Genomic DNA, 12958 nt, shown 5'->3' with positions numbered 1-12958 from the left:
ACAAATGAACGTATTGACGCTGAGACCGTCTGAAGAGTTTTTCTGAAAAGTTTTTCATTTGTCTGTAGAATGTTGTGTATATTTTTAATTAGCAATAATGTTTACCTTTGCATGAAAAATTCCTGAGCTTATAAAACATATCTGGTATATTCTCGGATGTGTAGAGTTATGATGGAGTGCTGTGCTGTGCTGCTAAAATATGGCATGTTCTATGCTAGAAAGATGGATATAAGAGTCTTATGATTTTAAAGTGCTGGAGTAACTCAGCGGGTCAGGCAGATCTCAGGAGAACATTGTGGGTCGGTACCGCTCTTCAGATTGATTAGTCTGAAGAAGGGTCCTGACTTGAAACGTCACCTATCCATGTTCTCCAAGCACGCTACCTGACCCGCTGGGTAAACCCAGCACTTTGTGTTTTTCATTGTAAACAAGCATCTGCATTTCCTTGTCTCTACATAATGAGTGGGCGTTCACTTGGTATTTTGGCTAACAGTTACCTCTTCTTGAGACAGCACCCCTTTTGCTTTCCATTGAATCCTAGTCTAACTCTGGGAGGGCATTTCTGATTCAGATTCATTTATTATCATCCATACCAGAGTACAATGAAATTCCATGTTGACATGAAGCTCACAGAGTAAACAGTGGTCATACAGTAATGATAAATACTACAATAAATACAATGATGAGTGTAAAACAGCAGAATGGTGCAAGGTTGCAATTGTTGAAAAGTGGTGCAAAAGGATATTAAAGGACAATAATGGCATAACTGAAGATAGACACAAAATGTTGGAGTAACTCAGGGGGTCAGGCAGCATCTCTGGAGAAAACGAATAGATGATGTTTCAGGTGGGAATGTCCCGAATGGAATAACTAAATTAGATAGAATTAAGAATAAGAGTCTGTGGCAGCACTTCCGGGAAGAGGATGTGGAATGGGTGATTGGTTCAGGAGCTGGGGAGCATTAGGAAAGAAGCTGTTCTTAAGTCTGAATGCCATGGCTTTCAAGCTCCTGTATCTTCTCCCAGAAAGTAGAACCAAGTGAAGGGAATGGCCAGGGTGCCAGGCATCCTTGACGATATTTCCAGCCTTCCTGATGCAACACACCGTCAGGTTGGAATGAAGTGATGGGCCTGTGATGGACTGGGCTGTGTTCACCACTCTCTGCAGGTTCAGGCGGTCAAGAGCAGAGCAGTTGCCAAACTAGGCTGAGAAGCATCCCGTCAGAATACTTTCTATAGTGCATCTGTCGAAGTTTGAGAGAATCCTTGTGGACATTCAAATCTTCTCAGATGCCTAAGAACATAAATACGTTGATGCACTTCGTTGATCACCGCATAGCTTGACCCTATAACATTAGTTCATGAGACAAGGGAACTGCCACTCATAAGTCATAGGAGCAGAATTAGGCCATTCAGCCCATCGAATGTACTCCACCCGCTACTGAATGATGGCTGATCTATCTTTCCCTCTCAAGACCATTCTCCTGTCTTCTCCCCATTACCCTGACACCCGTACTAATCAAGAATCTGTCAATCTCCGCTCCGCCATGAATTCCACCGTTTCACTGTCGTCTGACTAAAGACATTCCTCCTCATCTCCCCTCTAAAGGTAAGAGAGCACATTCTTGCTTAATAAATAAATCACATTCAAATATCTATGAATTGCTTTAAAAAAAGGTGGGAAAAGCTAGGGCACACTTATTAAAAGCACAAAGGTTTGCTGGATTTGCCTGCAAAGTAGATAACCTCTTAAAGTAGGTGGTTAGATCTGTTCTTCAAAGCCAATAACTGCTTTGAAGTAGACTTAATGGTTGTTGTTTAATTACAACTGAACGGCAATGCCATTTGGGCCTTTGACTGAAGTGCAACTTTTATTTGATCAATCTGCAGCTTCAAAGGAAGGAGCAGGAAGTACAATACCGCATTAGAACTTGTGGAAAGTGCTGAAAGTGCAGCCAGCTTTTTATAAAGAAAGCAAATTGGTTTCCCCACTATTATAAATACAAAGTACAGAGATAATGTGTGCTACTTTTTGAAACTTAATTGGTGAATATGTTCTATGGAACAGATTTTATTCAGAGATTATAGGCAGCAATTGTACTGAATAAAATATAATTTCAGATTAGTGCATTTAGTGGCATTTTAAAGTGGCATTGAGTGGCTTTTGGATATGCAGGGAATGGAGGGATATGGGTTATGTGCCGGTAGATAAGAAAGGGTCTTGGCATCATGTTCAACACAGATATCGTGGGCCGAAGGGCCTGTTCTTGTGCTATTTTCTATTACACATCGTAACCAAAAGGACAATTCATTCTAAAGCTGATTTAGACAGGCAGATGAAAGTGAAGGGAATGGAGGGATATGGATCACGTTCAGGCTGATGGGTTTAGTTTAAATGTAGAAACAAAGAAATGCAGATGTACGGGGTGATCGCTGGTCAGCATGGACTTGGTGGGCTGAAGGGCCTGTTTCCACGCAGTATCTCTAAAGCTTAACGTCTACAATCAGAGAAGAGACACAGTGAGTGAAGCAGTGTGCAAGACTGCCAAGATCAACAGTGTGTAGATGGAAGTGATAACAGAATGAATGTTTGGTGATGAATAGATGCTTTTGGCAATTCAGAGTTAATGGAATATAACCCAAGAATGTTAAAATCTTTCCAGAAAGCCCGCGTACACAGGTGTTATTTGTCTCATGTTTTACGGAATTCTATTCAGATGTTGTTGGAATTGATTTACCAGTAACCTCCAATAACAGTCAATGAATACAGGCCAGTGATCCATTGTGCAAATGTTGAGCTGTACCACTTGTTAGGTTTAGTTTAAATGTACAGCATGGAAACAGGCCCTTCAGCCCACCGTGTACACGCCATCCATTCACACTAATTCGACGTTATTCCACTTTCTCATCCACTCCCTACACACTCAGGGCAATTTACATAGGCCAATTAACCTGCAAACCCGCACCTCTTTAGAATGTAGCGGGAAACCGGAGCACCCGGAGGAAGCCAGCATGGTCACAGGGAGACTGTGCAAACTCTGCACAGACAGCACCCGAGGTCAGGAGCAAACCCAGGTCTCTGGTGCTGTAAGGCAGCAACTCTACCACTGTGCAATTGTGCCACCCTTTTTCAGCTTCTGGACTATGTCAAAGCAAGGAAGTTGATGGACTTTGTTGCAATGGTTATTACCATTAAGTGGCTAATCTTTTTCTAAAAAAATAAATGAATACCGAAGTATGGTTCTCATCAAATCCAATGCCTGAAACTTCATAACTTACAAACTTACTCCAACATTACAAACTGTTTTACACCTAAGGAGATGGATACAAAATGCTAGAATAACTCAGCAGGTCAGGCAGCATCCTTGGAGAAAAAAGGTGGCTGACGTTTCGGGTTGGAACTTTTCTTCAGTCTGAAGGAAGGTCCCAACATGAGACGTGAGTCTCAAGGAACTGCAGGTGCTGGTTTACAAAGAAATACACAAATTGTTGGAGTAACTCAGCGAATCAGGCAGCATTTCTGGAGAACATGGATAGGTGACGTTTTGGGTTGGGAACCTTCCGCATTCTCACTTGGGGTGGACCATGTGTATAAATGTCATGGAGTTGCATCATGGAGTTGACTCTTAAATGCCATGGAGTTGCATCATTAAAATACTATGATTCTGAAAGGATTATTCATTTCATCCCAATTTCCTGTTCTTTTTCTCCAGCATCTGGTGAATTTTTTTTTCATGAACAATTAAGAATTTTCTTTTTAATGGTTGTGAATTTTGGCCAATTTTAGAAGGACATGCATAACTTCAGTGATAAATAAAATCTACTCTCCCTTTTTTCTTTGACGCTCCCCATAATAGAGGTGATACAACTGCACAAAGAGCATTAAAGGGCACAACTGAGATTTTATAGAAGTTGGCACTGTTGATGAATGACATTGAAATTCCGATCCTAATATCAGCTCAATTTTAATTTGTAAAATATATATTTTAAATGTCTGCTGAATTTGATCAGTGATTTATACTTATTAAATTGGAATGCATGAAGTCACTTTTTTTCCCTCATTGATTCAGCCATCAGGTTTCACACAAGAATAAATCATCGCTGTCCAAATGTTTACTGTGTAACGGCATCGATTATTATATCTCACATTCTGGACACCGCTCGAAGGAAAAATAATCTGCAGAGGAGACCACCCCTTGATAGCAAAACCATGATTTATAAGGCAGCAGCCTACAATGAATTTATTTGTTTCAAGACCCAGATACTGTGACTACTAACATTTCTTTATTCCCATGTAAACATAAAGATTATAGTTATTCATTAGGGCATCCAAAGGACATTTGAGACTAGACTTTATTGGATTTCTATCAGACTATTTGATTTGTCTTAAGAAAAATCAATTGTTTTTTGATTAATCTCCAAAATTCACATCGCTAGCACAAAAGGGCCAGCTGCAATGGTCAAGACTGTCCCCGAGAGGATTTGGAATGGGATAGATTGCTGACTTCTCCTCCCTGGAACCAGCTGCTATTCGGTACTCCACATACTGGCCATTCTTCTTATGAAGGGGGGCCGTATGTGTGAGCATTTACACTGTTGGTCACCACTGGATGCAGACTTGGGGATCATTTTGCTGGACAGTTATGCTCAATCCTCCTTAGCCTACACAATCTGCCGGTTGCCAAACATTTTAATGCCCTTTCCCCTTTTCCACACTGACCTGGCTGTCCTGGGCATCCTCCACTGTCAGAATGAGACAACACGCAAATTGGACGAACAACACATCATATTTCGCTTGGGCAGCATACAACCCAGCGGTAGGAACATTGTGTTCGCTAATTTTGCAACCCTTGCATTCCCACTCTCTCTGACCCTGCCCCACCCTAGTCATCCTGCTAGTTCCACTGTTCACATCCATATATCCCTACATTATCACCTCTACCACAGCCAGCAATGGATCATTGTGGGCACCACCTTTCCTTGGTGATTGGTGCTGGCTCTTGATTTGTTCTGAACCTTTTCATACCTCTAGTTTCCCTCCCCCCTGGCTCAGTCTGAAGAAGGGTCTCGACCAGAAACGTCACCTATTCCTTTTCTCCAGAGATGCTGCCTGACCTGCTGAGTTACTCCATCTTTTTGTTCAGTTTAATTTAGTTTAGTGTATCGAGGTGCAGAGCTTTTGTTGTGTGCTAACCAGTCAGCGGAAAGACAATACATGATTACAATTCTGCCATATACAGTGTATGGATAAGGGAATAATTTTTATTACAAGGTAAAGTCAGTAAATTTCAAGGGTCACCAATGAGGTAGATAGTAATTCAGGACTGCTCTCTAGTTGTGGTAAGATGATTCCGTTGCCTGATAACAGCTTGGAAGAAACTGTTCCTAAATCTGGAGGTGGGATTTTTCACACTTCTATACCTTTTGCCCGATGGGGGAGGGGAGAAGAGGGAGTGTCCAGTGTGCGACTCGTCATTGATTATGCTGCTAACCTTGCTGAGGCAGCGCAAGGTACGAATGGAGTTAATGGAAGGGAGGTTGGTTTGTGTGATGGTCTGAGCTGCGCTCACAATTCGCTGCAATTTTGTGTCTATTGCCGTTTGACCAGTTTGTCGTGCGAGGAGTGTTTAAGTAGACTGGGACTGGTTTATCACATAAAATTTCAAATGGGAAAAGACAACCCTGGTTAAACATCCTCTGTGTATTGAGGTGTAGAATTGTTAGCCAATCTGTTCCTCCTTTTTGTCTTAGCTTATTACTGGATGGAGTTCCACATTGTCCCAAAAGGCATTCTGGCACCTTCCTGTGAGCGTAGAAATTGAATGTTGATAGATTAGTTGACTAAGTGCTGCATTATGGATGAGACTGATTCGAAGTACGTGCAGTGTCAACTGTGTACATTTTGCAGAAAGAGGATTTGAAAAGCAATCAAGACACAAAATGCTGGCAGATATATTGTTGTCCTCAAGATCACACAGATTAACTGCACTAATGAATTCCATGGTCCCTGTGTCAGTTGAACTGATTTTGCTTGAATCTATACAATTCTGCTCCACATGGCCAGGCTGCTCCAAGCAGTGTTGAGTTCAGTTTAGTTTATTATTATCACGAGTACCGAGGTACAGTGGAAATCTTTTTTATTGCCTGCTTTCCAGTCAGCAAATTAATTTAAGGGCGGCACAGTGGCGCAGCAATAGAGTTGCTGCCTTACAGCACCAGAGACCCAGATTCAATCCTGACTATGGGTCCTGTCTGTACGCAGTTTGTATGTTCTCCCTGTGAACGTATGAGTTTTCGTCAGGTGCTCTAGATTCCTCCTGTACTCCAAAGATGGACAGGATTGTAGGTTAAATGAGTCTGTAAATTGTCCCTAGTGTGTAGGATAATCCTAGTGTATGGGATAATTTCTGGTTGACGCAGACTCAGTGGACCGAAGGGCCTATTTCCATGCTGTATCTCTAAAGTCTAACATTCAAATGTGCACAGTGTACAGATACAGGATAAAGGGTATAAGGCTTAGTGTAAGATAGTAAAGTAAGATTAGGCCAATAAAGTTCAGTGAATAAAATCGCCCACTAACATCCGTAACTCTTGCATTCTCTCTCTCTCCATCCCTCTCTCACCCTAGTCCTCTTGCCACTGTTCATATCCCTTCATTATCACCTCTTCACCAGCCAACAATGGACCATTGTGGGCTCCATTTTCATCGGTGCCAGCTCTGATGTGTTCTGTACCTTTTCTTACCTGTAGTTTCCCTCTCCCCTGACTCTCAGTCTGAAGAAGGGTCTCGACCCAAAACATAATCTATTCCTGTTCTCCAGAGATGCTGCCTGACCTGTTAAGTTACTCCAGCGCTTTGTGTCAATCTTCCGTGTAAAACAGCTTCTGTAATTCCTTCCTACACAATAGAAAACAAATGATTGCTCCCCTTTAGAGAACCAAAGTAAATAACAACAACAATAATTTCTAATTATATGGTGCCTTTAGTGTTGTGTAATATCGCTGGATAGCTCATAGAGTGTCGTCTAAACAGGCTTCTTAGCTGTTTCCTCTGGAACAAGATTATTTGGCACCGAGTCATATAAGACAGATCAGCAAAATAAAATGGTTAATCTTTTATGAGTTTTAAATTATAATTTGTAAACTTTCTCATCACTTACAAAATGTTGACATGTTGCTGGAGGTATTGTGTGACAGAAACCCCTTCACAAACAACAAATGTACAATGCCTTCTATGAACTTACAATCCCTATGATCTCATAAATAACTAATGTGGTTGTGCAGATTTTAAAGTGGATATTTTTTGTTGTGTTTCTCTTTATAATAGACAAATTGATCATTTTGAATCGAGACAGGCTCCCGGTATAATGGACTAAGCAAAATAAAGGGTTGGTTGCAATGCTTGTGATGTGGTTTCTCGCATTTGATGTGAGCAAGAGGGAAATTCATACAACAGTGGAAGGACTGCATCAGATAAGGACGTGGATTTTAAATGACAACAAAATTAGTTTCCTGGGCCCTTTGAGCGGCTTTCTATTGAACCCTGTGGATCCACACTGGAAGTTTTCAGCTAATGTAAAGCTGTTATCAACCAAAGTAATCAAACACCAGGACGTGTCTCACAGAATTTTTCTCTAAATCAAAACAAGGTTTTCTAATCTCATGTTGGTCAGTAAGGGTTTGAAATATTTCCATCTCCATATATCGGCCAGCTTGTCCTTGCCTCAGCTCCCCTGCTGCATATTCATCCTATTCATGACCAAGATAACCATGATGCCCTTGTTAACTCCAGATGGGAGAGTTCAATGCTCGGCAACATCTCACCTCTGTAAACTGCTGCCTGTTTCTTACCTCAAAGCCTGGTCCAGCTCACCAGAAAAGAGGACAAAGTGCTGGAGTAAGTCATCTATTCATGCAGTATCTCTGGAGAAAAAGGATGGGTGACGTTTCAGGTTGGGACCCTTCTTCAGCCTAAACATCACCCATTTTATTTTCTCCAGAGATGCTGCGTGACCTGCTAAGTTACTGCAGCACTTTGTGTCTATCAATTGTATTGAATATTGTTGTTATTTTGCAAAAAGGTTATGAGTGTTGAATTTATTGATCAAGATTCATGTTCTTCATTTTCTGTTAATGCCATAAGGTCCGTTAGTGGATTACATTGCTAGACAAAATTCCTTGACATTATTCCGGTACACCTTTTCAACTAGATAAAAATGGAAGTACCATATAAATGACAAAATGGATTTTTAAAATAAACTAGACCAAGTGCAGACCCGTTGGGTCTGTTCCCCCAACGTGCGGTTGAGGGGGGGGCGGGGGGGGGCGGCATGTGGCGTCACACACATTAACCACCCCCACACACACACTAACTACCCCCCGCACACACGCTAACTGCCCCCCTTGTTAATATATTAATATTATCAATTTGCTCCTTTTACCCCATCATCTACTGACGCATAGCCCCCAACTCGCAGGCAGGTCTAGAGAAGGAGGGGGCGTAGAGAGGGAGGGCAGAGAGAGAAGGGGGGGAAAGGGAGGGGGGGAGAGGGAGGGGAGCGGGAGGGGGAGGGAGAGTGAGGGGGGGGAGATGGAGGGAGGGGGGGTGAGGGAGGGGGGCGGGATGGAGGGAGGGGGAGAGGGAGGGAGGGGGGGGGGGGGAGAGGGAGGGGGCGGGATGGAGGGAGGGGGAGAGGGGGCAAACTGCAAATCATGGATGGCTCAGGAGGAGATTTTTCAGGCATTGGAACATGTTGGAAACTGCCCAGAGGCAGTGGGGGATGTATGAAACTGGCTTGAATTGACCACTGAGAGCATAGTTCAGGGAGATTGCAAACAGCAAGAGGATTTATGAATGTAACCACAAAGTGCTGGAGTATCTCAGTGCGTCAGGCAGCATCTGTGGAGAAAAAGGATGGGTGAAGTTTCAGGGTGTTGCCGGCCCTGCTTTGTTCTGGCCTGTTCTGACCTCCAGTTCCCTCCTCTCCACTTTCAGTCTGAAGAAGGATCCCGACCCAAAACGTCACTTATCCATGTTCTCCAGATATTCCGCCTGACCCGTTGAGTTACTCCAGCACTTTGAGTCTATCTTCGGCATAAACGAGCATCGGCAGTTCCTTTCTACAAAGAGGATTTATGAATATCTGCTCAAAGTGATATTCAAAATGATCAAGCCTAAAGAGCAAATGTTGACAGGGTGAACATGCAAAAATGTGGAAAATTGTTATGCAAATGTTTTTGAAAAAAACACCTAAGTTGCAAGAATCAGCAGCAATCAGTTATCAGCAAATGTGATGGACATTAATTTTATATAATGGAACTCAAAATTGATTCTAAATTATCTTCTACACAGTATATCTACAATAAGCAAATTTAAGCAGATGGGTGACTGAATATTATGGAAACAAAAAATATTTATGCCTTTTAAAATGATTGCTTCAAATTGATTACAGATTTGGGAATGCAGACTTAATGCTCTAATTCCTGATTTAGGTTGGGGACCTTTTATACTATTATTTTAGTTTAGAGATACAGCGAGAAACAGGCCCTTCGGCCCACCGAGTCCGTGCCGACCAGCCATCACTCTGTACACTACACGATAGATACAATTTACAGAAGTCAATTAACCTACAAACCTGTATGTCTTTGGAAACCAGAGCACCTGGAGAAAACCCACACAGTCACAGGGAGAACCTACAAACTTCATATACACAGCACCCATAGTCAGGATTGAACCCGGGACTCTGGCACTGTAAGGCAGCAATATTGCCGCCCAATATTATTAATTTTTTGATGAGGCAAAGATGAGTGATAAGACACATAATGCTAGAGTAACTCAGCGGGTCAGGCAGCACCACTGGAGAAAGGTATAGGTGACGTTTCGGGTCGAGATCCTTTTTCAGACAGTTGAGCTTTGTTGCTTGAATCCTCCTGTTTTCATGTCCGGTTTTGCTGACTCATGATTGGCATGTTTTTTCAGTAGCTGAACACCCAAGTGGCCAGACTTCATGCAGTGTGTGTGTGAGCAAGCTATTGATTTTGAAGGCTTCTCTCTGCTTTCCAGCAGATGTCTCTAGCTACTGATCGAGAAGATAAACCTTGCCTGTTTTTCACTCCCTGGCTCTGGGTCACTGATGCTCACTACATGCCTCTGTGGCTTCAGCAGCTTAGAGCAACACATATTTGCCCACACCAAGAATTCAATGGTCAATGTTTCCTTGATTATCACAGGTGCCAAGCTACAGTGAGATTCTTTTTTTTTGCATACAGATCAATGTGATTAATGCCATACAATCCGCAGTTAGCACATAATGTAAGGAAACAGCCTACTTGAGTCTACATAGAAACATAGAAAATAGGTGCAGGGGTAGGCCATTCAGCCCTTTGAGCCAGCACCGCCATTCAATATGATCATGGCTGATCATCCCCAATCAATACCCCGTTCCTGCTCTTTCCTCATATCCCTTGATTCCATTAGCCCTAAGAGCTAAATCTAACTCTCTCTTGAAAACATCCAGTGAATTGGCATCCACAGCCATCTGTTTAGTTTACAGTGTGGAAACAGACCCTTTGGCACACTTAGTCCGTCCTCACAAACTAACACTATCCTACACACACGAAGGACAATTTACAATTTTTACCGTGACAATTAACCAACAAACATGTACGCCTTGAGAGTGTGGGAGAAACCGGAGCTCCCGGAGAAAACCCACGCAGGTCACGGGGAGAACGTACAAAGTCCGTACAGACAATAAATACCCTTTGTCAGGATCGAACCTGGGTCTCTGGCACTTTAAAGCAGCAACTGTACAATCCGCAGTTAGCAGTGTGGAAACAGACCCTTTAGCACACTTAGTCCGCGCTGGCCAACAATCCTCGCACACTAACACTATCCTACACACACAGCGGGCAATTTACAATTTTTGTTGCACCAATAATTGCCATGTCTTGGCGATTCTGGTCCATTAAAGCCCTTGTTCATTTTGTGTGCTCATCTAAGGGTCTGAATCCCGCTTACCGAGCATGACACTTCTTCAACTATTTGCACAGTAATAATCACTTTATTCGTTTTTTTTAAGTACATTTCAAGTAATACAGCACGGAAACAGGCCCTTCCACCCAACTTGTCCATGCTGAACAAGATGCCCCATCTACACTAGTCCCACCTGCTCACGTTTGACCCATATCCCTTTAATCCTTTCCTATCCGTCTACCTGTCAAAATGTATTTTAAATATTGTGATAGTACCACCTCAACTACCTCCTCTGGCAGCTCCATATATCCTTCATCCTCTAGGTTAAAAAGTTTCTATTAAATCTTTCCCCTCTCACCATAAACCTATGTCCTCTGGTTCTCGATTCCCCTTCTCCGGGTAAACGACTCTGTGCATTCACCCTATCTATTCCTCTCATGCTATTACACTCTCATCCTCATCTCTCATCCTTCTCCTTTCCTAGGAAAAAAATCCTAGCCTGCTCATCCTCTCCCTATAGCTCAGGTTTCAGGTCCAGACAACATCTTTGTCAATCATAATATTTGTAACTTTGTATGGCGCTAAAATCTGGCGACTCTGTATACTGTCTCAGCGTACTACTGCTATACACATGTATAGTAAGTATCATGTACTACTACTATGTACTTGTATGGCATCAGTGTACTACTGCTATGCAATTGTATGGTATCAGTGTATTACTACTATACACTTGCGTAGGAACGATCTGTAGATGCTGGTTTACACCGAAGAGAGACACAAAATACTGAATAACTCAACGGATCAGGCAGCATCTCTGGAGGCAAGAAATAAGTGATGCTTCGGGTCGAAACCCTTCAGCAGATTGAAGAAGGGTCTCAACCCGAAACGTCACCTATCCACCATCTCCAGAGATGTTGCATGATCTGCTGAGTTACTCCCGCACTGTGTCTATCTTCACTGCTATACACTTGTATTTTATCTGAGATGTTTATCTAAGAGTATCTAAGTGCTTATGTATAGTGATACTTGTTCTGAACTGTATACAAAAGTGAATTTCACTGTACCTCGGCACATGTGCCAACAAAGTACCATTGAACCATTCAATGAAACTCCTGCCGTCACTGTGACCTTTGGTAAAGGAAGGTTTAGACAAGGGTAGGCTGCTCAGGCATCTTGTGTTGTGGATTATTCATGTTCTATTGTTGCCTTCAGTGTCCTGTGCATGGTGGGAAATGTTCTCAGCTGTCCCAGCGATCCCTCCTGTAACCTGTAATTGTCACGGGGCATGATATAAGAGCATTTACTTGGTCCACGTCCATGTGTGGCATTAGTTTCAGTAACAGCTTTGCATTGTGCAGGATTTAATCCCTTTCCAAAGCATCCACCGCTGTACACAGGGGGCCGACTCTGGAGTGTTTTTTGCACTGATAGCTGAAATATCTCGGCACTGTGGAGAAATAATGACAGCACTGGGCTTTGGGACCCTGAAAACTGAATATCCATGAAACAAGTTTAAAGGGATTGCTTGAAAAAAAAGAACAAAATAAATTAACTGGCAGCAGAGAAGAGACATTTGCCTTTGAATGATCTCCTCAGTGGAAACATTTTCACACTTCAGAGGGTGGCTGTGAACTCAGGAACTGTGACCGATAGTTTGCAGGTTCACAGGCAATGTGACAACTGTCTAGGTCAGAGCCATTAATGTTGGTCACTCTGCCCTGGCACACCAGGATACTCTAGTGTATTCCCCCAACAAGGTCTTTGTTAATGGACCTGGTGGATTATTCATTGCTAAGGCCAAGGGTTACACCACAGCAATTTATCAGCAGACATTAACTTGTTCAGGATGCTATGAGGATTATTTTCTCTCTGATTAGATTTTACAACAAAAGATCCTTTGCAACACGTTAATGTTTCATTAATAAGGCTCACTAACTAGACGATCTCCTGAGTGCTAAACACACAGTTACATTCAACTCTTTAATGC

General features: G+C 42.5%; 1 protein-coding gene across 4 annotated transcripts in view; it reads left to right on the top strand.

The window, feature by feature from the left end:
- The window catches only part of kif26a (kinesin family member 26A), a 160009-nt gene that overhangs the window by 58104 nt on the left and 88947 nt on the right, over positions 1-12958 (top strand). The window lies entirely within an intron of this gene.

Source organism: Amblyraja radiata, chromosome 9 (assembly GCF_010909765.2).
Source record: "Amblyraja radiata isolate CabotCenter1 chromosome 9, sAmbRad1.1.pri, whole genome shotgun sequence".
Taxonomy (NCBI): Eukaryota; Metazoa; Chordata; class Chondrichthyes; order Rajiformes; family Rajidae; genus Amblyraja; species Amblyraja radiata.
This window is presented reverse-complemented; position numbering and strand designations above follow the sequence as displayed.